This window comes from Engystomops pustulosus, chromosome 8, assembly GCF_040894005.1.
Source record: "Engystomops pustulosus chromosome 8, aEngPut4.maternal, whole genome shotgun sequence".
Classification (NCBI taxonomy): domain Eukaryota; kingdom Metazoa; phylum Chordata; class Amphibia; order Anura; family Leptodactylidae; genus Engystomops; species Engystomops pustulosus.
Genome location: NC_092418.1, coordinates 89,360,000 through 89,386,289, shown reverse-complemented (window position 1 = coordinate 89,386,289; position 26,290 = coordinate 89,360,000). Strand labels below are relative to the sequence as shown.

Below are 26,290 nucleotides of genomic sequence, written 5' to 3'. Positions count from 1 at the left end.
CAGTGCTCCCCCCACCCAATGAAACATCCCAAGCAGTGCTCCCCCACCCAATGAAACATCCCAAGCAGTGCTCCCCCACCCAATGAAACATCCCAAGCAGTGCTCCCCCACCCAATGAAACATCCCAAGCAGCGCTCCCCCACCCAATGAAACATCCCAAGCAGTGCTCCCCCACCCAATGAAACATCCCAAGCAGCGCTCCCCCACCCAATGAAACATCCCAAGCAGCGCTCCCCCCACCCAATGAAACATCCCAAGCAGTGCTCCCCCACCCAATGAAACATCCAAAGCAGTGCTCCCCCACCCAATGAAACATCCCAAGCAGTGCTCGACAAACCCAATGAAACATCCCCCTCAGTGCTCCCCCCCACCCAATGAAACATCCCCAGCAGTGCTCCCCCAACCCAATGAAACATCCCCAGCAGGGCAGTGCCCGGAGCGCCGGCAGATGGCAGAGGCATGCCTCTGCCCGAAACCTGAGGAGAGATGAATTCGGAGCTGCTGAGTTAAGAGGAGGCAAGTACTGAATTTCTTTCCAAGTTTATATTTTTGGCCACAGCCCGGCACACTTAAAGGATGTAAAGAGTTATGGTCTTAAAAGTTCCGCTTTAAGATGAAGGATGGGAAATTATGTTTGTAAAAGAAATTATAAATCAAAGTTCACAAATGCCTTATTATTTGGTTTCTTTATGGGAACAGAAACCTGAGGTTAAAGGGGTATTCCAGGAATCAGCATAATTCATATGCAAATGGATACTCAAAATATAAGCTAATGTGTAATTACCGTAGTTGTTATTTAAAATTGTGCTCCCCTTAGCAGAAAATGCTGATGACATACAATGTAATGAAGAATATAATGCTACTGGCCCTTTGTTTTTGTGTCAGACGTTCATATTCCTGGAATACCCCTTTAAGGAAGTTGGTGTATATTGAGGGTGATAGACCCTAAGTGCACATACAGGTCCCTTTGACTATAGCAGGGTTCACATAGTTTCTGTAGTAGTGCAACATCCAGGCTGGGACACCAACATACTGTAAAAGTTTTCACTTCCATCTTTTGTACAATTTAGGAATAGGTATAATGACAGTTCCTAGAAGACAGAACAAGGAATAACACTCCCAATAGGCAGAAAGAAAATATCCAGAGCATGTACATTGTCGGGGCTCACAGAGGCGCAGGTGTCTACTAGAGAATTTGGATAAAATGTGCAAATGAAAAATGCTAATTGTCAACCAGAAATCAGAGGCCTGAAATACTGAGACCGTATTGAAAGAAGATGGTTTCACGCAACCAGTGTTAAAGAGGACTTGTCACCCATTAAAAGTAAGTAAGCAGCTCCTAGCGCTAGCCCATTTTTAGCAGTGATAAACTGCTGCTTTATCAGAACCCTCTGATAACACTAGCAGACACTGCCGCGTAGTACACAAGAAACGCCGGACCAAGCTCAAAGCGGTCCAGCGTATTCATGAGGGGTGGGCCAAGGCGCTGCTTCTCCCCCTCCCACTCCATAGGCCAGCGGTGACTGCCGAGCTTCACCGCCCCTAATCCCACCACCTCATGAATATGTCGGACCGCTTTGAGCGCGGTCCGGCGTTTATACTGTACTACGCGACAGTGTCTGCTAGCATTATCAGAGGGTTCCAATAACGCTAGCAGTTTATCACTGCTAAAAGTGGGCTAGCGCTAGGAGATGCTTAGTGCCTTTTTTATAGGTGACAGGTTCTCTTTAAGTAAGAATAATAATATTTATATAGCGCCATCATATTCCGTACTGCCTTAAAAATCATAGGGTAACAGCTAAGAATACCCAAAGTTGGTAGGTAGTAGGTGCTGCACAGCCCCACAACCAGCATGCCCCAGTAGTTACAGCTGTGCTTGCGCTTCTTACGGTACTATGGTAAATTAATCTGTCTACAATTTTACATAGATGTTAGGTATTGATCCTGGAGATCTGTGAAACCATAACTTTGTGTGTGTTTTGTTAGTAGCAGCAGAACTGTATTTATATTTCAGGATTTCACCAAGTGATCTGGGGATCAGTCCTCACCCTGCTGCATCCTTAGCTCTCTGCACTAGAAGGAACCTGTCACCAGGGAGAGGAGGTGCACCGAGGATACATGTGAATGACTCGATGGCTTGCATGTTCCCGTATTTGCCCTTGTATGTGGCAGGTAGATTTTTGCAGCAACAGAGCAGAAGGCTCAGGAGTGTTTCCTATGTACTATAGGAGGCTGACATGAGGTTCCCTTTAAACCAATTTAAAGGCCGTCATCTCTGTTCTAAGTGAATACTTTTGTTTGTAATTGGAACATACGGGAGAGGCTGTGTAGCAGTTCAATACAGAGAGCTAAGAGCACAGAAGTGGACCAATACCGGATACTGTCTACAGCTTTGTATGGTCAGACTCCCTAACACTTCAACATAACCCACAACACATCAATAAGAGATCAAGAATACTGACAATGATCACATCAGCTCCTCTTTTACCAACAGTTTTGCTTGCAGTAAGGCCCCTTCTACACTTGCGTTTTTCACGCAAATGTTCTGCGTGTGCTTTTGACGCGCGGAACTTGCATTGAACGCTGACCCATTGTAGTCAATGGGTTTTTTCTGACATTCTTTTTCACGCACACATGCAGGTTTATTTTTGCATTTAAATCTCAGCATGCTCTACTTTTGCAAGTCAAGCGCGTGAAAAACGCACCATACAAGTCACCATAAAAACGCATTGCACTCTGAGACATATGCAAGTCCAACGCAAGTGCAATGCGTTTTTCACTGATCAATTGCCACAGAAAAGATAGAGCTCAGTCCTGAGTCCTTTTCGTGCGTGTTATCTGAGCATGAAAAACGCATTGAAATTGCATTGAAAACGTGCGTGAAACTCAGACACTGAACAAACTCTGATGAAAAATGTCAGTTTCTCACTGAGCAAACCCTGATCGCTCCCTGATTAGACCCTGACGGGATCTGCAACGCAAGTGTGAAAGAGGCCTAAGATCCGCTGCTTCCTGGAAGAAACTTCTAATGTGCGTTCATGGTTCTGTCTGTTAAAGCATTGGAAACACCATCCAAATGCCTTGAGACTATGTACCTGTTTTGAGTACATTGCGTTTTCATTGTGTTTACAAACAATGTCAATGTGTTTGTAAACACAATGTCAACATGGAAATGCAAAGCAAATGCAACCTAATACAATGCGTGAACACACCCCAAACATTTCATTCATTCCCAACATCATTCCCCTGTATTCATTACAAAGTTTTTCTCATTACTCTTGAAGTCATGAAAAAGTTCCTTTCTTCTAGTTGTACAAATTCTACCCCTACAGTCACTTGCTAGGATGCGCGGGTTACCGTTGTCTTCTGATTGGTGGAGAGGGACATGGCAATGCTGTATCCCAGCAAACCCCCCATCTGTTGTCAGTCCTGTCATTTAGACCTGCTTTCCCCATAATAGACCTCACCCAAAACTGATACTAAATCCCAGAAAATCCCACGTCAATAAGTATACTGCTAACTCTTTAGGATATATGTATAGGCAGGACAAGGTATTACCACACACCGACTATAGAAATGTATAATGGGATTGTGCTACATGATCATTTATGTTCACACATTGTGGATTTGTTGCAATAGAAAAAAACTGTTCTACAAAGATTTCTGGAAAGAAAGAACAAAGATCAGAACCTAGAGGTCCAACACAGTTGCCCATAGACACCAGATTAATATCGGCCAGTGGCGAAGTAAGGGGAGGCCACCACAAGCGTCTTCCAGCAGATCAACCACTTCCAAAATCTTGAGCATGCATGTACTCTGGAGGTGTTTTAGGTAAAGTCGTTGGCTGAAAAAGCATTGGCCAGGACCATCAGTCTCAACATGCAGTCAGTTCACGGACCCCTCATTTCTATTACAGTACACTTCTCCAGTGCTCCAAGTTCAGCTACAATCCTGGAATATAATAGTAGCATCAGGACTAAAAAAGGCTAACACAAAATGGTAAGGTTACAGCAATCTTCAGGGCAATACATAAAACTATATGCAGTTTTCTATGGTCAATACTGCTGACAGATTCCCTTTAAGAACCATGTACTGAAAAAGGTAACATTTTTGCAACTTTCTACTATACTTTTGGCATGAATTCCTCACCATTTTCAAAAACTCTGCTTGCTGTTAAAGGGATTCCCACGAACAAAAGTTAAGCCCTATCCATGGGATAGGGCCTAACTTGCTGATCAATGGGGTCTCAGTGATGAGACCCACACAGATCAGGAAAACGAGGGGTCCGATGGGATCCCACTTACCTCCATCGGATCCCTCGTCTCTCCGGCAGACAAATGGAGCAGTCGGCCGCACATGACCATTCTGCTCCATTCATCTCTATGGAGCTGACGGAGATTGCCGAGCGGTGAGTTACGCAATCCTCTTGGTTCTATACAGTCTGATACATTGCATCAAGCCATCATCAAGAGAGGAAATAGAATCTAGCAAAGATAAGAACACCGGAAACAATTGTGACAAAGTGTCATCTGTGTATTAGCGCAGACCAGGTTTTCAGATTATGGATGTGAACAACAATAGTTTCCATGCCAGAAATCATTATGCAGTTGAATGAGGAAAGTATAAAAAGAAGTCTTCATTGTGTGTGGATTAAGTTTTACACACTTAAAGGGGTTTTCCCCACAAAGCAAAGTTAGGCCCTATCCACGGGATAGGGCCTAACTTGCTGATCAGTGGGGGTCTCAGTGCCGAGACCCCCGCTGATCGGGAGAATGAAGGGTTTGTCGGACCCCTCGTTACTCTGGAGCAAACGGCCGCGCACGACTGTTCTGCTTCATTAAATTCTATGGAGCTGATGGGAATTGCTGAGCGCAGCGCTCAACGATCTCCGTCAGCTCCATAGAGATTAATGGAGCAGAACGGTCACGCGCAGCCGTCTGCCCCATTAGTCCGAGGAGCAGCGAGGTCCAACGGACCCCTCATTCTCACGATCTGCGGGGGTCTCAGCACTGAGATCCCCACTGATAAGCAAGTTAAGCCCTACCCGGTGGACAGGACCTAACTTTGCTTTAAGGGAAAACCCCTTTAAAGGGGACCGGTCACCAGGTTTTACCCTACTAAACTAGTTCCCTTAGGTAGGGTATGAAATGTCCTTCCTAAATTTTCCTCTTTTATGTGAAATCTCCCCCATATGACTCTTCTCAACACAATTTCATCAGAGATTAAACAGGTTTAGTAGATACAGGGGCAGCGTCACTGCAGAAGCCTCCATCTTCTGTCTTATAGGACCTAGAAACATGCTACTGGTGTTATATTAAAGATAAGAATCTCATCTTCATATACAGATAAAGATACAGGCAGTGATAGACACAGTTGGAAATGCAAGCTGCAGAACAGATCCAGTTCCAGACTATTATTTAACTGCCTGTATGTACAGTTCCTTAGCTCAGAGAGCCTTATGTGATAAGAAAGATGAGATTCTTATCTTTAATATGACACAAGCACTGAAGATATGGGAATTCTCAAGTGACACTAGCTCTGGAACCATAAACTTGACTTATCCGAAAATGGGTTAAGAAGGGTCATTTTTGCCTGACTTTAAGGGAGATTGATTTTGATAGGAAAAAGGGTGAGATTTCACATAAGTGGAAATTCCAGAAAGGACATTTCATACACTACCCAGAGCTGGGAGTATAGTGGGGTAAAACATGGTGACAGGTTGCCTTTAAGATCAGAATTTGCAAGTTTAGGTCTTCTTTATGAAAAGGGCAAAGTTCATACATATCAGTTTTATGAAGCCACATTTGCAGAGTACATCAGATGACAGGTAAATATTTGCAGGGAGCAGCATTCTGTATAATTACAAGGCGACATCAGAGAACAGCAGCTCACCTGACAGGTACAGCGACAGATCCTGGATCATTACATATACAAATTATAATAGTTATTATATCTGAGGGATCTGGTCTGTGGACATTCATTTTTGAGACTATTCTGGTGTTTCATGATAATCTTAGGGGTCTTGTCTATGTCCGATTTATCTTAAAGGAGTTGTCCATTCACAATAAGTTATTCCCCATCCACAGGATCATTGGGAGTCCCACAGGTGTCCATTGTACCCCATATGAATGGAGCTGCAGGTCAGAAGCAACCAAGTGGTGAGGTCCTCTATCTCCATCACCACCATAGAGGACTAGAGTAGCACATGAACGAGGGAGCAGATGTGATGTTTATGTGGGGTACACAGGACCCCCCTTCTTGTGATCTGTCAGAAGAGCATAATTTGTTGTGACTGGTTTTATTAATTTGAGGATATTCCAGTAGTCATAGCCCTAACTAAAGGGTTAAGTTATGGGTCTGGATTCTCCTGAAAACAATACAAGACACTGATCTAAGTGGTCTGGTGTTATCCCACCAATCTCTAGAAAGTTTGGTCACTGGGGAACTGACCATTGAGATCCAAACCGATTACCATAGCATCAATGAGTGCTCCACATTGATGGCAAAATAGTGCACCGCTCCATTCACTTCTATGGGGATTCCATTATAAATAGACACACACTACAGCTCCAAACGTGACATTGCTGAGGGTCCCAGCAGCCCCCAACATGATACAGCACAAAGACACTTGTGGCCATGCATTAAAAGGGATAGTCCATTTGGGGCATGCCTTTTAAAGGCCACAACATAAGACATAATAGATATTGGTATAAAACAAAACGATTTGTATTCCACAGGACACAATTGTGTAGTCGTCATAGATCCACAGCTCCTCAGGTCACTTATATAGACTCAGCTCACCTATATACTTCACTATATAGACATAAAGACTTGACTCACCTATATACACATAAAGACTCAGCTCACCTATACAACTCTATATGTGCTCAGCTCACCTGTGTACCCCTCTATACACAATTGGGTCACCTATATACCTCTCTATACACTCAAGTCATGTATATACCCCTCTATACCTCAATATACAGTGAGGTCACCTATAAACCCCTATATAATACACATATAGGCTTAGCTCACCTATACACCTCTATATCTCTAGATATGCTCAGGTCACCTATATACCCCTCTATACACCCAGATCAGCTCTATACCCAGCTATGTGCTCAGCTCACCTATATACCCCTCTATACACCCAGATCAGCTCTATACCCAGCTATGTGCTCAGCTCACCTATATACCCCTCTATACACTCAGATCAGCTCTATACCCAGCTATGTGCTCAGCTCACCTATATACCCCTCTATACACTCAGATCAGCTCTATACCCATCTATGCGCTCAGGTCACCTATGTACCCCTGTATGTAACTAGAGGGAACATTCTGGGCACTGGTGTGTATGGTCCATGGGGGGATGAGAGAAGAAGGATGCTGTTGCCATGGTAAGCAGACATCATGGCAGACAGTGGCGGGTGTGCGGGGCTGCTGCCTCTCCCGTCCTACCTGACGTACAGGTGCAGTGCGGGGGCAGGTGATGGTGTCCGGGCAGCTCCGCTCTCCTGCACTGATCACGGCTCTAGGTGCTCCGCCATGTTACCGCGCGCCCCCGGCAGTGCAGGTCCTATCCGCCACCACCTCCGTGTTTACAAACTTACCCCCTGGAAGGGCTGAACCTTGCTCAAGGCCAAATCCCACCAGCTCCCTGTCAGGTTATCGCGATATCTCGCCTGACAGTTGAGCGGGTGGGAGTGTGACTGCTGCTTTCTGCTCCGGCTGCGGGGGGGAGAGCCAAGCAGAAAGGATTACGTCATTTGTTTAGGTTACTGGCATGCCAGGAGTTGTAATGGAGGCGTGACAGCTAGAGTGGGTGGAGCCAGAGCCGGATAACGTTGCCTTACAAAAGCTTTTACTTCCTCTCTGTTGCGCATGCGTACTGCGAAGAACGTTATTCGGTGGTGAAAATAAAGCTGCCGTGGCCTGGTGTTTACACCGAGCATTACTTACAATCACTTGTTACAATAATAACAATTTTGAAAATAAATTTGAGATATTACAAAATCCCCGCCTTCAATTGATCTGAGCATGCGCAGTAGTGACAGCTAGTGTCTCACTTCCATGTTGTCCTATGTTTGACCCTTTCACTGTTTGGCATTTTGAGGAGCAATATACAGATTCGATCATATACCTGCGAATGCACTTTTGCAATTAGACCACAATTTTCTATTTTATCTTATAAAACCAGAAAGGAATTATAATTTTTCTAAACCAGTTTTATTACCCCAAAATGGATTTAGACTTTTTCTATTTTCCATGTTTGTGGCGGCTGCCATGTTGCCTTAGCTCCTCCTCTGCTTTGTTGGCAGCATTTAGTGTAATGTTTAGTGAAATTTACAGCAGATTTCATGCTCACTTAACCCCACCCCCTTTGACCGCGTGTGGAGTGGGTGACTAGCTGGACTGAGGCTCCCTATTGTGTATTTAAAGGAAACCTACCAGTTAGAATGGCAGGGGTAAGCTGTAAGTACCGAGCACCAGCTCAGGGTGAGCTGGTGCCGGTACTTACTTTCGTTAGTGTTATAAACCGCGGTATCGCGGTTTTAACACTTTTTAAACTCTAGACCAGAACAGGCTTCGGCGCTGCGTGCGCACGATCGAGCGCGCGCCTACATAGGAAATAGCGGAGATGTTGCGCGCGCACGGTCGCGCACAGTGCCGAAGCCTCTCCTGCTCTAAAGTTTAAAAAGTGTTAAAACCGCGATACTGCGGTTTATAACACTAACGAAAGTAAGTACCGGCACCAGCTCACCCTGAGCTGGTGCTCGGTACTTACAGCTTACCCCTGCCATTCTAAATGGTAGGTTTCCTTTAATTGGGAGCTGTTCAGGAGCCAGAAGCTCTTCTTAGGAAGAGCCTGACTTCCCATCACTACTCTGCTCTGTGCAGGGAGGGGGAGGAGAAAAGCTGTGACATCATTTATTGTTAGTAGTGATGTAATGATGGGTCAGTGTTATCTATATAGAGGTCATTGTACAGGGAGGGGGAGGAGATAAGCTGTGACATCATCTATTGTCCGTAGTGATGTAATGATGGGTCAGTGTTATCTATATAGAGGTCATTGTACAGGGAGGGGGAGGAGATAAGCTGTGACATCATTTATTGTCAGTGGTGATGTAATGATGGGTCAGTGTTATCTATTTAGAGGTCATTGTACAGGGAGGAGGAGGAGATAAGCTGTGACATCATTTATTGTTAGTAGTGATGTAATGATGGGTCAGTGTTATCTATATAGAGGTCATTGTACAGGGAGGGGGAGGAAATAAGCTGTGACATCATCTATTGTCCGTAGTGATGTAATGATGGGTCAGTGTTATCTATATAGAGGTCATTGTACAGGGAGGGGGAGGAGATAAGCTGTGACATCATTTATTGTCAGTGGTGATGTAATGATGGGTCAGTGTTATCTATTTAGAGGTCATTGTACAGGGAGGGGGAGGAGATAAGCTGTGACATCATCTATTGTCAGCAGTGATGTAATGATGGGTCAGTGTTATCTATATAGAGGTCATTGTACAGGGAGGAGGAGATAAGCTGTGACAACATCTATTGTCCGTAGTGATGTAATGATGGGTCACTGTTATGTATATAGAGGTCATTGTACAGGGAAGGGGAGGAGATAAGCTGTGACATCATCTATTGTCAGCAGTGATGTAATGATGGGTTAGTGTTATCTATATAGAGGTCATTGTGCAGGGAGGGGGAGGAGATAAGCTGTGACATCTATTGTCAGTAGTGATGTGATGATGGGTTAGTGTTATCTATATAGAGGTCATTGTAGAGGGAGAGGAGGAGATAAGCTGTGACATCATCTATTGTCAGTAGTGATGTGATGATGGGTCAGTGTTATCTATATAGAGGTCATTGTACAGGGAGGGGAGGAGATAAGCTGTGACATCATCTATTGTCAGTAGTGATGTAATGATGGGTCATGGTTATTTATATAGAGGTCATTGTACAGGGAGGGGGAGGAGATAATGTTACACTGCCTCCCTTCTCCCACTCACTTCCCTGAGCACTTGTGAAGTTATCAGAAAGTGCTCACTGCACTAGTGCTGAGAAGGCAGGGGGGACAGTATAGCAGCCTGTATAACCAGGCACTGAGGAAGTAGAGTAGCCTCTCAGGCTCATTAGCATAATTTTAAAAGTGGATTTTAGAAGGAAAGAGGGCAAAGATAACAAATATAAGAAGATTACCACAGTCACTGTGCCTGGATCTATGAGTAAGGGTCCCTGGTTTATCATACTTACTTTTAAAGGTATATTTCATTACATGGTGAAAAGCTGATGACCAATTCACTTTAAGTCTGGTGTCAAAGTAAAAATTGCAGAATTAAAGACTTTTCATTAACCCCTTGCCGGACCCGGCCCATTTTTAATAATCTGACATAACCAGCTGATTTTGAGATTGTTTTCTCGTGACACATTGGGGCACATTTACTAAGGGTCCTCGGACCGCATTTCTGTCGGGCTTCCCGACAATTTCAGTTTTGCAACCAGATTTAAGAGGGGTTTTTGGGGACGATTTTCATGCGACACAAATCAAGGGGCGTGTCCCGCTTAACCCGACTGATTCGGAACAAGCTAGAAATTTAAAATTCAAATTATGTCGCAAGACAATGCACTCACATGCACCAGGAAGAAGATGGTGAACTCCGGCGGACCTGAGCGGGGAGTGACACATGCAGGATATCGGGCGCACGATCTTGTTGAATGGCGGCAGACTTCATCCTCATCGGACAATGCACCTTGGGGAACGTGCAGGGACCGGGTAAGTAAATGTGCCCCTTTGTACCTCATGTAAGTTGAAAAAATTGGGTGATATGTTTGGCGTTTATTTATGAAAAAAAAAACATTTGGCGAAAATTTGGATAAATTCACAATTTTAACAGCAAAACAACTTGATAACTAACATTTATGGAATGTCTGGTTTATGTGGACCTGGTTTTTTATGCTTCCTCTCATTTCTGTAAGATGTTATGGAGCTGTGAACGTTAGGTGCCATTGTTCACATTTACATAAAAAATGCAAAATACTGCTTCTGAGGGACCTGCTCAGATTTCAAGTCACTTTGAGAGGCCTAAATAAGAGTAAAACTCCATAATTGTTAAGGACACTGCGCATGCTCAGTGTGTTACAGTTGGGTCCAGCCAGGAGGCTGCCTGTCAGCCGCTGCTGACATCAGAATTGTGGGCTGGCCGGGCTGTGCACACGGAGCTGGAGCCGGCACCCGTGCACATGAAGATAGTAGAGGAGCTGCCTGGGGCATCAAAATGGTGAGTACTCTGTTTATTTTTTTATGCGCTGGCCATACTGGAGGCTGGAAGGCTATATACTAAAGGGGCCTGGATATATACTAAAGGGGCTGGCTGGTTATATACTACTGGGGGCTGGCCAGCTATATACTAATGGGGACTGGCTGGCTATATACTACAGGGGGCTTGCTGGCAATATACCGGGGGGCAGGGGCTGTTTGTCTGGCTATATACTGGGGGGGCTGTGACCAATGCATTTCCCATCCTCGGTTTATACTCGAGTCAATAGGTTTCCCCAGCTTTTGGTGGTAAAATTAGGGGTCTCGGCTTACACTCGGGTCGGCTAATACTCGAGTATAATCGGTAAACGTAAAATCTCACTAGTTAATCTATAAAATAAAAAAATTGAAAGATAAGTCAAGCTACTGTAGACCCCTGTATCTTGGGTTCTATAGCGGTTAGATCCATGATTCTTGTATTAGAGGCAAGGTTCTAAAAGCTATAGAACAGAGATAAAGGCAGTTAAACCCTTTGTGACAGAGAGCCATTTTTTGCAGGTCTGCTATGCGCTTCTTTAAATGACTTTGGAAAAGCTTTACATAACATAACAATTTTTGCTTTGTTTTGTGAAATGTGAGGCTTTAACTTGATAGGATTTTTGTATGAATTAAAAGTTTTTTCCTCATAAAATTAGCCAATAAATTACAACAAATGTGAAAAAATAAGATTTTTTTGTAATTTTTCCAATTAAATCTTTTCTTACAAAGGCATAGAAAAACTGAATAAACCTCTAATGTTATAAAATATGTACAATGTCATTCCATCACCGTTTCCATAGTCCGGGTACAGATGCAGAGTGTGCACTTCTGGAAACTGTAAGCTAAGTCTTTACTGCAGCTCCTGCTGGATTCTGCCTTCAGATGACAGGCTGTTGGGGGCACACTTTTAATGCCTATATATCCTGAACCCTGGCACCTAGAAACACAATTCTGGTCTTGTATAAACACATACAAGAGAATTTTCCCTTTAATTTAATGTCATCATTGTTTGGATGTTTCAAAAGAAACCGAGATATCACATTTTGTACTACAACTTCAACAGGGGATATTTCTTGTTCTTTAACCCCTAAAAGACACAGCCATTTTGTAGCTTAAGGCTCAGTCCCATTTTTTGGATTCTGAAATGCGTTGCTTTATGTGGTTATAACTTTTTTAACACTGTTACTTATCAAAGTGATTCTGAGATAGTTTTTTCCCCACATGTTGTACTTCATTTTAGTGGTAAATGTTGCATGATAAGTTTTGCGTTTATTTACAAAAAAAAGAAAAAATAATGAATTTTTTGAATTTTTCGAAATTCGAAATCATTGCGTTTTCAGGCAGATGGATTTATCACCCAAATAAGTTGCTGAATAACATTTCCCATATGTCTACTTGACATTTTCATCATTTTTGAAATGTCTGGATAATTTATTTTGACGTCACGCGGCTTACAAATATCAAATATCGCTTTTCCGGATTTTCAGAATTGACTATTTTGGGGATAAATACAGTTTTGAATGAAATTTTACATATTTAGCATCAAAACCCCCTATATAACCAACCCATTTTCAAATCTGCACCCCTCAAAGTATCAGAAACAGCTTTTAGGAAGATTGTTAACCCCTTGAGATCTTCATAGTAATTGAATAAAAATGGAGGCGAAATTTAGAATGGTCAAATTGTGTCGGTTATATGTTCATTTAGCCCTAAAATTTCCAAAAGATAAAAAGAGAAAACCCACCATACAATTTGTTCTGCAATTCCTCCCGAGTACACATGTGGCCGTTACTTGTTTTATGGGCGCACAGCAGGGCGCAGAAGGGAAAGATTTTAGTTTCCTCATTGGCCCCTTTTGTAGGCTGTAAAATTTTTGCTTTTTCCAGTGTTACCATTTTGGGGTTGGTATCACCTATTGTTGAAAATTTAGGAACTTTTTTTTGAAGGCAGGAGTAGAAAAGCATCAATTTTGTACTGGATTTTTTACTTTTTTTTTTGGTGTTCACCGTATATCCTAATAATCCTGTTATCTTTATTCTATGGGTCGATACGATTACGGGGATACCAGACATGAATATTTTTTCTTACGTTTTACTAAATTTGTCAAACAAAACCCTAATGTGGGGAAAAATCTATCATTTTTGCATTGCTGTCTTCCAAGTGGCATAACATTGTTACGTTTTTGGCTACGGAGCTGGTTGATGGCTTGTTTTTTTGCGGGACATGTTGTACTTTGCACCAGTATCATTCTGGAGTACATATGTTTTTTTGATCACTTTTTATAGCATTTTCTGTGGGATTGAATAGGTAAAAATCATAATTTTTGGAGGGTTTATAACAGTTTTTTTAAACGGCGTTAATCGTGTGGTTTCAATAATGATTTACTTTTATTCTACGGGTTGTTACGGACGCGGATACTATATATGTGGGATTTGTGTTATGATTTAGACTTGGTGCTTATGGGCATTTTTATTGATTTATTACTTTATTTTTTATTGAATAACTTTTTTTTAATTTTTTTTACTTTTTCCACCATGGGACATGATAATACTCTTCAATACTGATGTTTTGCAGGGTATTAGCAGTGTCAGCCTATGCACATGCATAGGCTGACACTCTGCCTGTAAGATGACTTCACAGACGCCATCTTAATGGCAGTTCTTACAGGCAACTCTGGGGTCAAGATTGGACCTTAGAGTTTCCATAGCAACGATTGTCGCCCCCCACGAAAACGGCTCGGGGGGGGGGGGGGAATTGTGGGGGAAATACCCCCCCATAGACATGTTAAATGCCGCAGTCGCACTGACCGTGTTTTCATTGCTATAATTTTTGGGACTGTGTGACTTTTTGATCACTTTTTATAAATTTTTTTTATATTTTTCAAAATGGCAAAAAAATGACATTTTCGACTTTGGACGCTTTTTTTTTCCATTACAGGGTAAATGCAGTGAAAAACCGTTATTATATTTTGATAGTTCGGACATTTTCGGATGCGGCGATACCTAATGTGTTTATGATTTTTACTGTTTATTTATATTTATATCAGTTCTAGGGATAGGGGGGTGATTTGAATTTTTAGTTTTTTTTATTCTAATTTTTTTTTAAACTTTTTTTTTATTTTTACTTTTACTATTTTTCAGACTCCCTAGGGTACTCTATCTCTAGGTAATCTGATCGATCCTATCATATACTGCCATACTACATTATGGCAGTATATGTGGATTTTACTCCCCATTCTTTACAATGTGCAATTAGCAAATTGTAATGCATGGCTTAAAACAAAGTAGCCTCGGGTATTCGGAACACCCGGGGATACCATGGCGACGGATCGCCGCTCCCCATGACGTCATCGGGGAGCGACGAACCGCCAGGAAGATGGCGGCGCCCATGCTAGCACCGATTGCGGGTGTTACCGGTAAGCCTTACCGGCTATGGAGAGGGCTCGGCCCGGGAAGGGGTTAAAGCATCCACACACAATCCTGATATTATATTAAAGGGGATTACCAGGTTCCAGAAGATAGAGCCATTTAAATTTGGCCATTGTCATGCTTTTAAACGTGCTATCTGCACAGGGAATGTGAAAATATGACATATATAGGCGTTTAACCTCTTAACGCTCAGCGTCCGATATATCGGACGCAGAGCCCAGTGACTTAGCGCTCAGCGTCCAATATATCGGACGCTGAGCTGATGCCGGTTAGGCTCAAGATCTGAGCCGAACCAGCATCAGGAAAGACGGGGTGCCGGCTGTGACTGATAGCCGGCACCCCAGTGTAACACCCGCGATCGGAGTTGTCTCCGATCGCGGGTGCTTAACCCGTTAAATGCCGCGGTCAGCGCGACCGCGGCATCTAACATGCATCTGGGGGGTCTTTCCCCCACGATCGGCCCCCCGAACCGTTTTCGGGGGGCGCCGATCGTTTCTATAGCAACTCTGGGGTCCGATCTGGACCCCAGAGTTACTTGCAAGAATTGCCGGTAAGATGGCGTCTGTGACGTCATCTTACTGGCACAGTGCCAGCCTATGCAAGTGTATAGGCTGACACTGATAATATTCTGCAATACATCAGTATTGCAGAATATTATCATGAAGAAGCAATCAGATTCATGTCCCATGGTATAAAAGTGAAAAAGTAAAAAAAAAAAAGTTATTCAATAAAAAAATTAAGTCATAAATCACTAAAAATGCCCCAAACCCCCAAAACATATAAAGAGACATATAACTCAAAAAAAAGTCTAAATCATAACACAAACCCCACATATATAGTATCACCGCGTCCAACATGATACTGGTGCAAATTACAACATGTCCCGCAAAAAACAAGCCATCAACCAGCTCCGTAGCCAAAAAAGTAACAATGTTATGCCACTTGGAAGACGGCAATACATAAATGATAGATTTTTCCCACATTAGGGTTTTGTTTGACAAATTTAGTAAAACGTAAGAAAATATATTCATGTCTGGTATCCCCGTAATCGTATCAACCCATAGAATAAAGATAACAGGATTATTAGTCTATACGGTGAACACCAAAAAAAAAAAAAGTTAAAAATCCAGTACAGAATTGATGCTTTTCTACTCCTGCCCTCAAAAAAAGTTCCTAAATTTTCAACAATAGGTGATACCAACCCAAAAATGGTAACAATGGAAAAAGCATCTCATCCCGCAAAAAAAAATGGCATCACATGGCCCAAATAACGGAAAAGCGAAAATTTTATAGCCTTCAAAAGGGGCCAATGAGGAAACTAAAATCCTGGCAGCTGCAGGGCCCTCCTTCCCTTCTGCACCTCGCTGTGCGCCCATAAAACAAGTAACGGCCACATGTGGGGGGTCTTTGTACTCAGGAGAAATTGCAGAACAAATTGTATGGTGGGTTTTCTCTTTTTATATTTTGGAAATGTGTAAATTTTAGGGCTAAATGAACGTATAAGGGAACAATATGACCATTCTAAATTTCACCTCCATTTTGATTCAATTACTATGAAGATCTCAAGGGGTTAACAATCTTCATAAAAACTGTTTCTGATAGTTTGAGGGGTGCAGATTTGAAAATGGGTAGATTATATAGGGGGTTTTGATGCTAAATATGTAAAATTTCATTTCATTCATTCTGTATTTATCCCCAAAATAGTCAATTCTGAAAATCCGGAAAAGCGATATTCTATTTGTAAGCCGCGTGACATCAAAATAAATTATCCAAACATTTCAGAAATTATGAAAATGTAAAGTAGACAAATGGGAAATGTTATTCAACAACTTATTTAGGTGGTAAATCGATCTGCCTGAAAACGCAATGATTTTGAATTTCGAAAATGGCAAATTTTTCAAAAAATTTATCATATTTTCTTTTTTTTTGTAAATAAACGCAAAACTTATCAGCCAAAATTTACCACTAAAATGAAGTACAACATGTGGGGAAAAAACAGTCTCAGAATCGTTTTGATAAGTAACAGTGTTCAAAAGTTATAACCATATAAAGAGACGCAGGTCAGAATCCAAAAAATCGGGCTGAGCCTTAAGCTACAAAATGGCTGCGTCCTTAAGGGGTTAAACAATGCAAGACACCGGGTTCTGGTTACCGATTACATGCACTTCCCCTGTTGTTTATGCATTGCAAGTGGTGCGTCAGGGTGGAGTCACTTGTTTACATTGTTTTGTAAATAAACATGTTAACAGCAATGCAATTTGGCTAATCTCGTACCCTCACCTGTTTTCAAAACGCAATGTAAACTCTTATGTGTGAACGTGGGGGCAGGGTGTGGAATGGTCAGAAGGGGCTCTCTGCCTGGACACACATTAGATGGACTGTGTGAGTCCACATGTGAGCTGCATTCACACGTGGTGCTGAAACACAATACAACAACAGAGTAGAGATTTGCCTTATTCCATTGCTGTTAACATTGTGTTAACATAATGTTAGTGAACTATTAGTGCGCATAGACATTGCATTTTGAAAATATAAATGTTGATAGCAATGTGATTAGGCAAATCTCATCCCCTTAGGTGTTGTAAAACACGTGAGAACGCAGCCTGAGAGTGTTCTGTAAACTGGAATATATATAATATATATTACTGTCCAAGTTTATCTTTTTAATAAAAAAAAAAAAAAATCGATAGATGATTGCATCCTCCTGTGCTATGTTTTTTTTTTTTAATACAGCTTTATGCTAGGACACATTAGAGCGCTCATTGAGAGGTCCCGCTGACTACTCATTTACCATTTCATCCCGCTGTACAGTAGCCCTAAGCACTGAGCAGTCACTGCGATAACAAGTCCAGTGGGTTCCTCTTGGATTCAGATAAATGTTCTGTGATATCCAGGTCACTTGCATCATTTACTGCACATCATGGGCGCTCTTCTCCGCTTGCTCTGCCTATAAATGCAATGACACATTTCCCCAGCACATGACCTATATAAGGAGACCCCTTTGGTTACCTGTACACGTGCTCTCAGAAATTACTTTACACTACATTTATTAGTATTCCCTGGGTACTACAGTGCACCAGGAACACTTCGACCTCATTCAGACGGCCGTCGGGGGACGTATATATATGGCTGTCGTATATACGTCCTCCATATTCCGGCAATGGGTGCACGGCTCCATACCTGGGGAAAATAAATGATGTCTTATCTTTCCCTGTAATATGGCGCCATGTTACTCTATGGAGAGGGTTGGGGGCGAGCCTCCTCTTTTGGGTGGAGACATGTGCCAGCCGTGCTACAGTACGGTGGGCACGCATTCATGTGAATCAGCCCTTTCTCATAGATCCAGGCACCATGACTGTGGTTTGTGAAGCTGCAGAATTTGGCATAAGTCATAAGGTAGTATGTGCAGTCTGACTTGCACCTCCCTAGCACAGGGCAAACAGGGACAGAGAACCTCTCTCTGAGGGTTGGGATATTTGGTTCAACTTAAAGGAAACCTACCATTTAGAATGGCAGGGGTAAGCTGTAAGTACCGAGCGCCAGCTCAGGGTGAGCTGGTGTCGGTACTTACTTTCGTTAGTGTTATAAACCGCGGTATCGCGGTTTTAACACTTTTTAAACTGTAGACCAGAACAGGCTTTGGCGCTGCATGCGCACGCCTACATAGGAAATAGCGGAGATGTTGCGCTCGCACGCAGCGCTGAAGCCTCTCCAGCTCTAAAGTTTAAAAAGTGTTAAAACCGCGATACCGCGGTTTATAACACTAACGAAAGTAAGTACCGGCTCGGTACTTACAGCCTACCCCTACCATTCTAAATGGTAGGTTTCCTTTAAGAAACACCTGATGGTCCTGTAGATCTCCAAATTTGGAGTAGGACTCAAGGATTTTACAAAATGAATCTGAGAATGGGGATGAGGCATGGTGGCATGGAGAGACCCCCAGACTCGTTTGGCAAGGGAAAACTTAAATAATTTAACCTTGGAAAAGCTTATGTATTGTAATGTAATATCCTCTTGAGCCATTTGAAATATGCCTGTTTTCATGTTTTATGTTATTGAAAAAGTTTTGAATAAAAATTGATTCTGGATGATGCCACCACATTGGGACCATGAAAGAATAAAACTAGAATGTGTGATGCTGCCTGACAATATACTAGTAGTGTTTTTTAGATCAATTACTGATGACAGGTTCCCTTTAAAAGGGAAACTAACCTAATATACTTCTGCCAGTATGTTGTCAAGCAATCAAACACCTTCCATGTAACGTTTCTTACATGGACATTAGTGGTGGCATCAACCCAAAAAAAAAAAAAAATCTACTTTGAAGCAAGATGTAAATTAGTTGTATAATGAAATGGAGAGATTAGAACAGGTTCTCCCTACCACATAACACCACCTCAACTGTAAACTACAGCTTGTAACAGGCATAGAGAAAATGTTATGTCCCTGAATGCAGGATGGTCATTTACATCAGGGAATTCTGAGGTGGAGGAAAAAAAAATAAAATAAAATCTTGACTCCAATGCCACATCCATGATGTTAAAAAAGTGAATTAGTCTCACCGGTAATTCTGTTTCCATAAGTCCACCATGACGGCACCTGGAGGTTGCACCTTGACCTTTGGTAGGGACAGGATGTTGCGAAAGTTATAAGGCCCCTCCTCTGCCGCTGTTCCCCAGTGTCTTCCAAATAACCACCGGAGGTTCTGGTAGAGCGCTAGAAGATATTAGCCAGACATCATTAATAACACAGGGCAGGGTATATATAGCCGTCATGGTGGACTTATGGAAACAGAATTACCGGTGAGACTAATTCACTTTTTCCATCACGTCCCCCATGACGGCACCTGGAGACTTACCAGATAAATAGACTAGGGAGGGACCACGGCCTGGAGAACTTTCCGTCCAAAGCTCAAATCATGGCTAGAGGGTAGATCCAGGCGGTAGTGTTTTGGGAATGTCGCTGTACTTGACCACGTAGCTGCCTTGCAGATCTGGGAGATAGATGCTCCCCGTTTTTCTGCCCAGGAAGTAGACATAGCTCTAGTAGAATGGGCTGTTATGCTTTCTGAAAGACTCACATCTTGCAGCTGGTAGGATTTACAGATAGTCTGTTTTATCCACCTAGCAATGGTGGAACTTGATGATTTCTCCCCTTTATTTTTTCCCCCAAACTGAATAAATAGGTTTTTGCACTTTCTGAAAGACTTGGTTCTGTCTAGATAAATTATGACAGCTCTTCTGACATCAAGAGTATGCCAGAGTGCTTCTTTCTCATTCCTTGGGTTGTTACAGAAGGATGGTAAAACGATTTCCTGATTTCTATGGAAGTCTGAGACTACCTTTGGAAGAAAAGACGTATCTAACTTCAGTACTATTTTGTCTTCCGAGATGATCAGGAAGGGTTCTTTGGAGGACAGGGCCTGAAGTTCTCCAATTCTCCTGGCGGATGTTATGGCCACAAGGAAGGAAGTTTTGAGGGATAGGTCTTTCAGGCTGCATTCCGAGAGTGGTTCGAACGGAGGCTTCATAAGGGAGTTTAGGACTAGTGATAAGTTCCATTTAGGGATATCGGATCTGATTGTAGGTCGCAGTCTTATGACTGCTTTCATGAACATCTTCACCCACTTGTGCTCTGCTAAGGGGAAGTCAAAACAGGCGCTTAGGGCCGATATTTGGACCTTAAGGGTGTTAGGTCTTAACCCTTTAGAAAACCCATCCTGTAAAAAAATCAAGAATTTTGGCGATATTTGGTTTGCCTGGAATCGGGGGAAGGTCCTCGCACCAAGATATATACTTTTTCCAGATTTTGTAGTATATTTTGTTGGTGATTGGTTTTCTGCTTGCTATTAGGGTCTGTATAACCTGGTGAGAGATTCCTTTAGCTAGGAGCAATTCCCTTTCAGGAGCCAGGCCGCTAGGTTCAGAAACTTCGGGTCTGGGTAAAGAAGAGGGCCCTGGTGTAGCAGATCCCTTCTGCAGGGAAGGAAGATGGGTCCTGAGATTGCTAATTTTAACAGTAGTGGGAACCATGGTTTTTTCGGCCAGAATGGTGCTACTAGGATCACTGTCGTCTGACTTGATTGAATTTTTTGTAGGACTCTGGAGATTAGGGGAAATGGAGGGAAAGCATATGCTAGATCTGTCTTCCATGACTGGCTTAAGGCATCCAGTCCTAGAGGGTTGTCCTTGGGTGAAATGGAAAAAAATACCTCTATTTGAGTATTCTTTTTTGAAGCGAACAGATCTATTGACGGAGAGCCCCATTTCTGGGTTAGGGAAAGGAAGACTTCCCTGTTCAGGGACCACTCGTGTGGGTCCATCTTTTCTCTGCTCAAGAAGTCCGCCGACTGATTTTCTGACCCTTTTAGGAACACCGCTGTTAACGAGTTTAGGTGATTCTCTGCCCAGGAAAAAATCTTCTTGGTGACCTCCATCAGGTCCGAGGATCTTGTGCCCCCTTGACGGCGAAGATAGGCCACTGTAGTCACGTTGTCTGACAGGATCCTGATATTTTTTACCTGGGTCTTGGGTAGTCTTTTTAGTGTTTCCCACACTGCCGATAATTCTCTTAGATTTGACGATTGTCTTCTCATCCAAGGGGACCATGACCCCTGAAGGTAACGGTCTGGTAGAACGGCTCCCCATCCTGAGGAACTGGCATCTGTTTGGATGACCAGGACTGGAGTCGGATTCCATGGTATTCCCTTTCCTAGATGATGCTGGTGTTTCCACCAGTTTAGAGAATTTTTGACTTCCAGAGGAATGACCTTCTTGAAGTCTAAATGTTCCAAGTTCTTGTCCCAGATTTTTAATGTCCACGCCTGTAGTGTTCTTACATGGAACTGGCTCCACAGTTTAGGCAAGCTGTTAAGTGACCTAGTAGTCTCATGGCTGATCGGATACTGCATGACTTTTTCTTTTGGAATTTGTCTATGAAAGAGGTAAGGGATTCTCTCTTGTCCTGTGGGAGAAAAGAAGCTTGGCGCCTGGAGTCTAACATCACCCCTAAGAATCTTATCTCCCTCTGGGGGTCTAGATGGGACTTTTGGAGATTTATAATCCAGCCCAGATTTTCCAGGGTTCGGATTGTCCGCTCTCTGTAGTTGAGAAGAGTCAGAGTCGAGTCTGCCACTATGAGGAGGTCGTCCAGATATGGAATAATGGAGATACCTTCTTTCCTCAAAAATGCCGTCACTTCTGCCATGATCTTCGTGAAGATTCTTGGGGCTGATGAAATTCCGAAGGGCAAGGCTCTGAACTGAAAGTGGCAGACTTTCCCTTGTGGTGATTCTACCGCGAATCTTAGGAATTTCTGATGATTTTTGTGTATGGGGACGTGATAGTAGGCGTCCTTTAGGTCGATGGTGCACATTTGTGCGCCTGGGGGAATTAGTGGGGTGGCTGTCTTCACCGATTCCATCTTGAAATATTTGTATCTTATGTTCTTGTTTAGCCGTCTGAGATTTATGATAAGTCGAAGGGTCCCATTTGGCTTTTTCACAAGAAATAAGGGGGAGTAGAAGCCCTTCTTTTTTTCTTCTTTGGGAACTGTAACAATTACCTTCATTGTTAATAGTTCTTGAAGATTCTTCCATAACTGTATTGTCATTCTCCGAGATGTTAGGTTGGAGACAAGAAATTTTTGTTGTGGAGGGGAGCTGAATTCTATCTGGTAACCTGATTTGATGATACTCAGGATCCACTTGTTTGATGTGATCGTCTTCCATCTGTGGAGGAAGAAAAGAAGACGCCCCCCTACCTGGTAGTCACTGTTTTTTTGACTGATGTGGAAGGTTGGAGAATAGATATCCTCGACCTCTTCCACCTTTGTTGAAGGGCCAGCGGCCCTGTTTTCCTCTGCCTCTGGAGTCTTTAGGATCCCTGGGATTCCGAAAGGAAAAGTTTTTCTGAGGTTTTTTAATTTCCGGGAACCCTTTCTTTTTATCAGAGGCTTTTTCCAGAAGAGTATCTAGTTCAGCGCCGAACATGAAGTCTCCTGTGAATGGGATGTTGCAGAGCTTCGTCTTGGACTTCACATCCCCACCCCACTGTCTAAGCCAAATAGCTCTGCGGACTGAATTAGATAGCGCCCCTTCTTTTGCTGACAGTCTAATGTTCTCTGCTGAAGCATCAGCAAGAAATCCTGTCGCTGAACGCAGCAGCGGTATCGTCTGTAGAAGGAGATTCCTGTCCGCATCTGTTTTAAGGTGGTCTTCTAATTCTCCCAACCAAAAAAACAGAGTTCTTGCTACCGAAGTAGCGGCTATGTTAGACTTGAGGCTAAGCATAGAAGATTCCCAGACTCTGCGGAGTAGGCTATCAGCCTTCCTGTCCATGGGGTCTCTTAATTGGGAAGAGTCCTCAAAAGGCAGGTCCGTTTTTTTCACCACCTTGGACACTTGGATGTCTACCTTGGGGGGGCTGTCCCAGGTTTCTGTCTCTTTGGGGTCAAAGAGTAACCTGTTTCTGAATTCTTTAGTGATGTTTGCCCGCCCCTCAGGATTCTTCCATTCTTCTTGGATGATATCCTTTAGGGTTTGATTTATGGGAAAAACCCTTTTCCTTTTGGATTTTAACCCTCCAAAAAGTTCATCTTGAATGGATTTAGGCTCCACCACCTCTTCCACATTAAGCGTATTGCGTACGGCTTTAAGGAGGTTATCCAATTCATCATTAGAAAAGAGGTATTTTGAGGTTCCTTTGTCCTCGGATACTAAGGAGACGTCTTCAAGCGAGTCCTTCCAAGAATAGGTAGGAGCCGCCGAGTGTTTATCATAGTCAGAATCAGTATCTAGAGATCTAAGTCTTTTAGAAGCTGGCTCTGGATATAAATCCGGATCCTGGTCTGGTTCAGGTTCAGGATTTGGCTCAGGACCTAGTCCCGGTACTGGTCGGTTTAAATTAGTAAACATCATAAGGGAGGATTGGAATTCCTCCCGCATGGCCGCTTTAAGCTCATTTAACATTGACTCCTTTTCTTGTTGTAAAGCCCTGGCTAGACATTCAGAGCATAGCGATTTTGGATATAAATCTGATAATCTTATGTTACAAGAAAGGCATCTTTTTGATTTAGTAAGACATTTTCCTTTTTTGGGGTCCTTGTCTTTCCTCTCCTTGTCCTTAGGTCTCGAATGGTCGTCCTAGGACAAGGAGATAGACTATATTAAAAACCACAAAATATTGCACAACAATATTCTACCCCTTTAAGAAAAGTTTTTTTGGTTGTACTCACGGTACCCGGGACAATGGGGGAAGAACCAAGGTCGTCCGCCATAGCAAAGGATATCTCCACAGCTTCAGTAGTGAACTCGTTGGTGGTATAGAGGCTGACACTAAGCAGGAAGCATTTTTAAACTTCCCGCCACCCCCTAAGCCAATCAGATGGCTTCTCTAGCGGTCACGTGACCCAAACCCGGAAGTCAGCGTACTGCGCATGCGCGAATCGGCCGGCGATACACGGCCGTCGCGCAGTACGCGCCGACGTTCTGGGGGGAAAAGCTGTGGGAGGTAGCGCCCGGAGGCACCTTTATCCAGGGTCCGGAGACCCGTACCCCCCTCGGCTTTGGCTCTCGGCTGCAGGAGGAGGGGGGTCAGGATCGCGTCCTGCAGGACATTAGGTCAGGAAGGAAGGTAAGACCCCCGCTCGCGACCAGTCCTGGGGGGTTCCAATTCCATCTCTTCCCCCCCCCCCCCCCCCCCCCAAGGGGAGAGACGAGGTCTCGCAACCCTGACCCTTGGTAGGGACAGGAATACACTGGGGAACAGCGGCAGAGGAGGGGCCTTATAACTTTCGCAACATCCTGTCCCTACCAAAGGTCAAGGTGCAACCTCCAGGTGCCGTCATGGGGGACGTGATGGAAAAAGGCAATTTACAAAGTTGATTGTCATGAGGTTGTCACCAAGCCCATAATCCACCCTGCTCTGGGAGGTGCCAAGCCACTTAACATACTGGTAATGGTTTATTAGACATCTTAATTTCTACTGACATTGCACTGTATAATAAGACCGGCAGCATGTCCTTCAATTATTGGAAATCCTGCTGACAGTTTCCCTTTAAGCAATTACCCTTTTTTTATAATCAGGATACATTGACTTTTTCCATCTTATTTTTGTTTTAGGAAGTAGATTCCATTATTTCTTTCAAAGTACCATTTTCCTTGATACACTAATGGAATGTTTAATATTGTAGTCTTACAAGAACAAAACATTTAGTGATCTTGGATTAACAGAACCTTTCACTCCAACCAGCCCTGTCGTTCACATGCTGTTATAGTTTGAATCATTCATTAGCTTCCCCCATATGTTCATGTGACTGTAGCCTTAATGCTACAAAAGCTATAGGACCTGCAATTATGTCACCCTGGTCACATGAAATTAGAACTGCATACAGAGATAGATTCAGCCTAACAGCTCCTCTCCATCCTGAGGCCACACCCACCTTGATGTATCCATGCTTAGATGCCAGGTAAAAAAAACTTTAAAGTTGAATATATGGGAATCGCAGGGGAATAATTTTTAGCTAAAAGAAATGTGTCAGTTACTAGGGCTCTATGGGAACCTTAAAGAGGACCTGGCAGCCCCACAAAATGTGCCCCCCCCCATACTCCTCACCCCAGCCCCTTTCAAAAATTTATGTGTTTAATTGCTTTAAAGCAATCCAACCTCTTACTAAGAGGTCGGATTCTCCTATCTTGAGCACGGGCAGTCTGCCTTATTCATTAGGGAGCTGGCCGTCACACCCCCTCCACGCACCCTGTCTGCGAAGACCTGTAGAAGCCGGCAGCATCGCATCTATTGCGTAATTGCTGCCGGCTCTCCGTGATGCGGAGCTGTATATAAGACTGGCGCGGCCGCATTGACAGCACAGCACGGCCGGCAGGCAATGTATAGGGGGCGATCACACAATACATGCGATGCTGCCGGCTTCTCCTACAGGTCTTTGCAGAGAGGGGGCATGGAGGGGGTGTGTCGGCCAGCCCCCGAATGAATTAGGGCGACTGCCCGGGCTCAAGATAGGAGAATCAGACCTCTTAGTAAGAGGTTGGATCTCTTTAAAGCAATTTAACAAATACATTTAAAAAAAAACAAAAAAAAAAACTGTCTGGGGAGAAAGGGGCTGGGGTGAGGAATATGGGGGGGAATATTTTGTGGGGCTCATTTTTGGGGTGACAGGTCCTCTTTAAGGGATATGAATGATTGCCTCCAGCAAATGGTTGGTGCTTTAGATAACCTCCCCAAATTTGACAGTGTGGGGGGGTCCAGGCATTCTGGTCCCCACTAACCAAATTGTTATATTTTGTGGTGAGGAACAAAGTTTAGATATCCAGGACTGTCACATTCCAAAAACGTGATATGAAAATCTTTATTACAATTGTAAAGGGTGGTGCATCTTTTTGGTCAAACTTCATTAGGAAATGGACAAACTTTGCAACAAAAGCCAACCAGACCCCTTTATAGTCAATTAGATCTTTTTGCACATGTTGTAAGTAGTCACCACATGTTTCTTCTTGGTTCTGCCCCTGTAAGCATAACATTAATATCTGGAGCAGCTGTAAGAA

General features: G+C 43.3%; 1 protein-coding gene across 3 annotated transcripts in view; it reads right to left on the bottom strand.

Annotated features, from left to right (window-relative positions):
• ATF2 (activating transcription factor 2) overlaps positions 1–7,838 on the bottom strand; it is a 55,854-nt gene extending 48,016 nt beyond the window's left edge. For 2 of the 3 annotated variants that reach the window (XM_072121668.1, XM_072121670.1), the window contains exon 1: positions 7,459–7,838. The gene's annotated coding sequence lies outside the window, so the exon portion shown is untranslated. The remainder of the gene's footprint in view (positions 1–7,458) is intronic. The other variant, XM_072121669.1, reaches the window with a different exon arrangement.
• Positions 7,839–26,290: the final 18,452 nt, after the last annotated feature.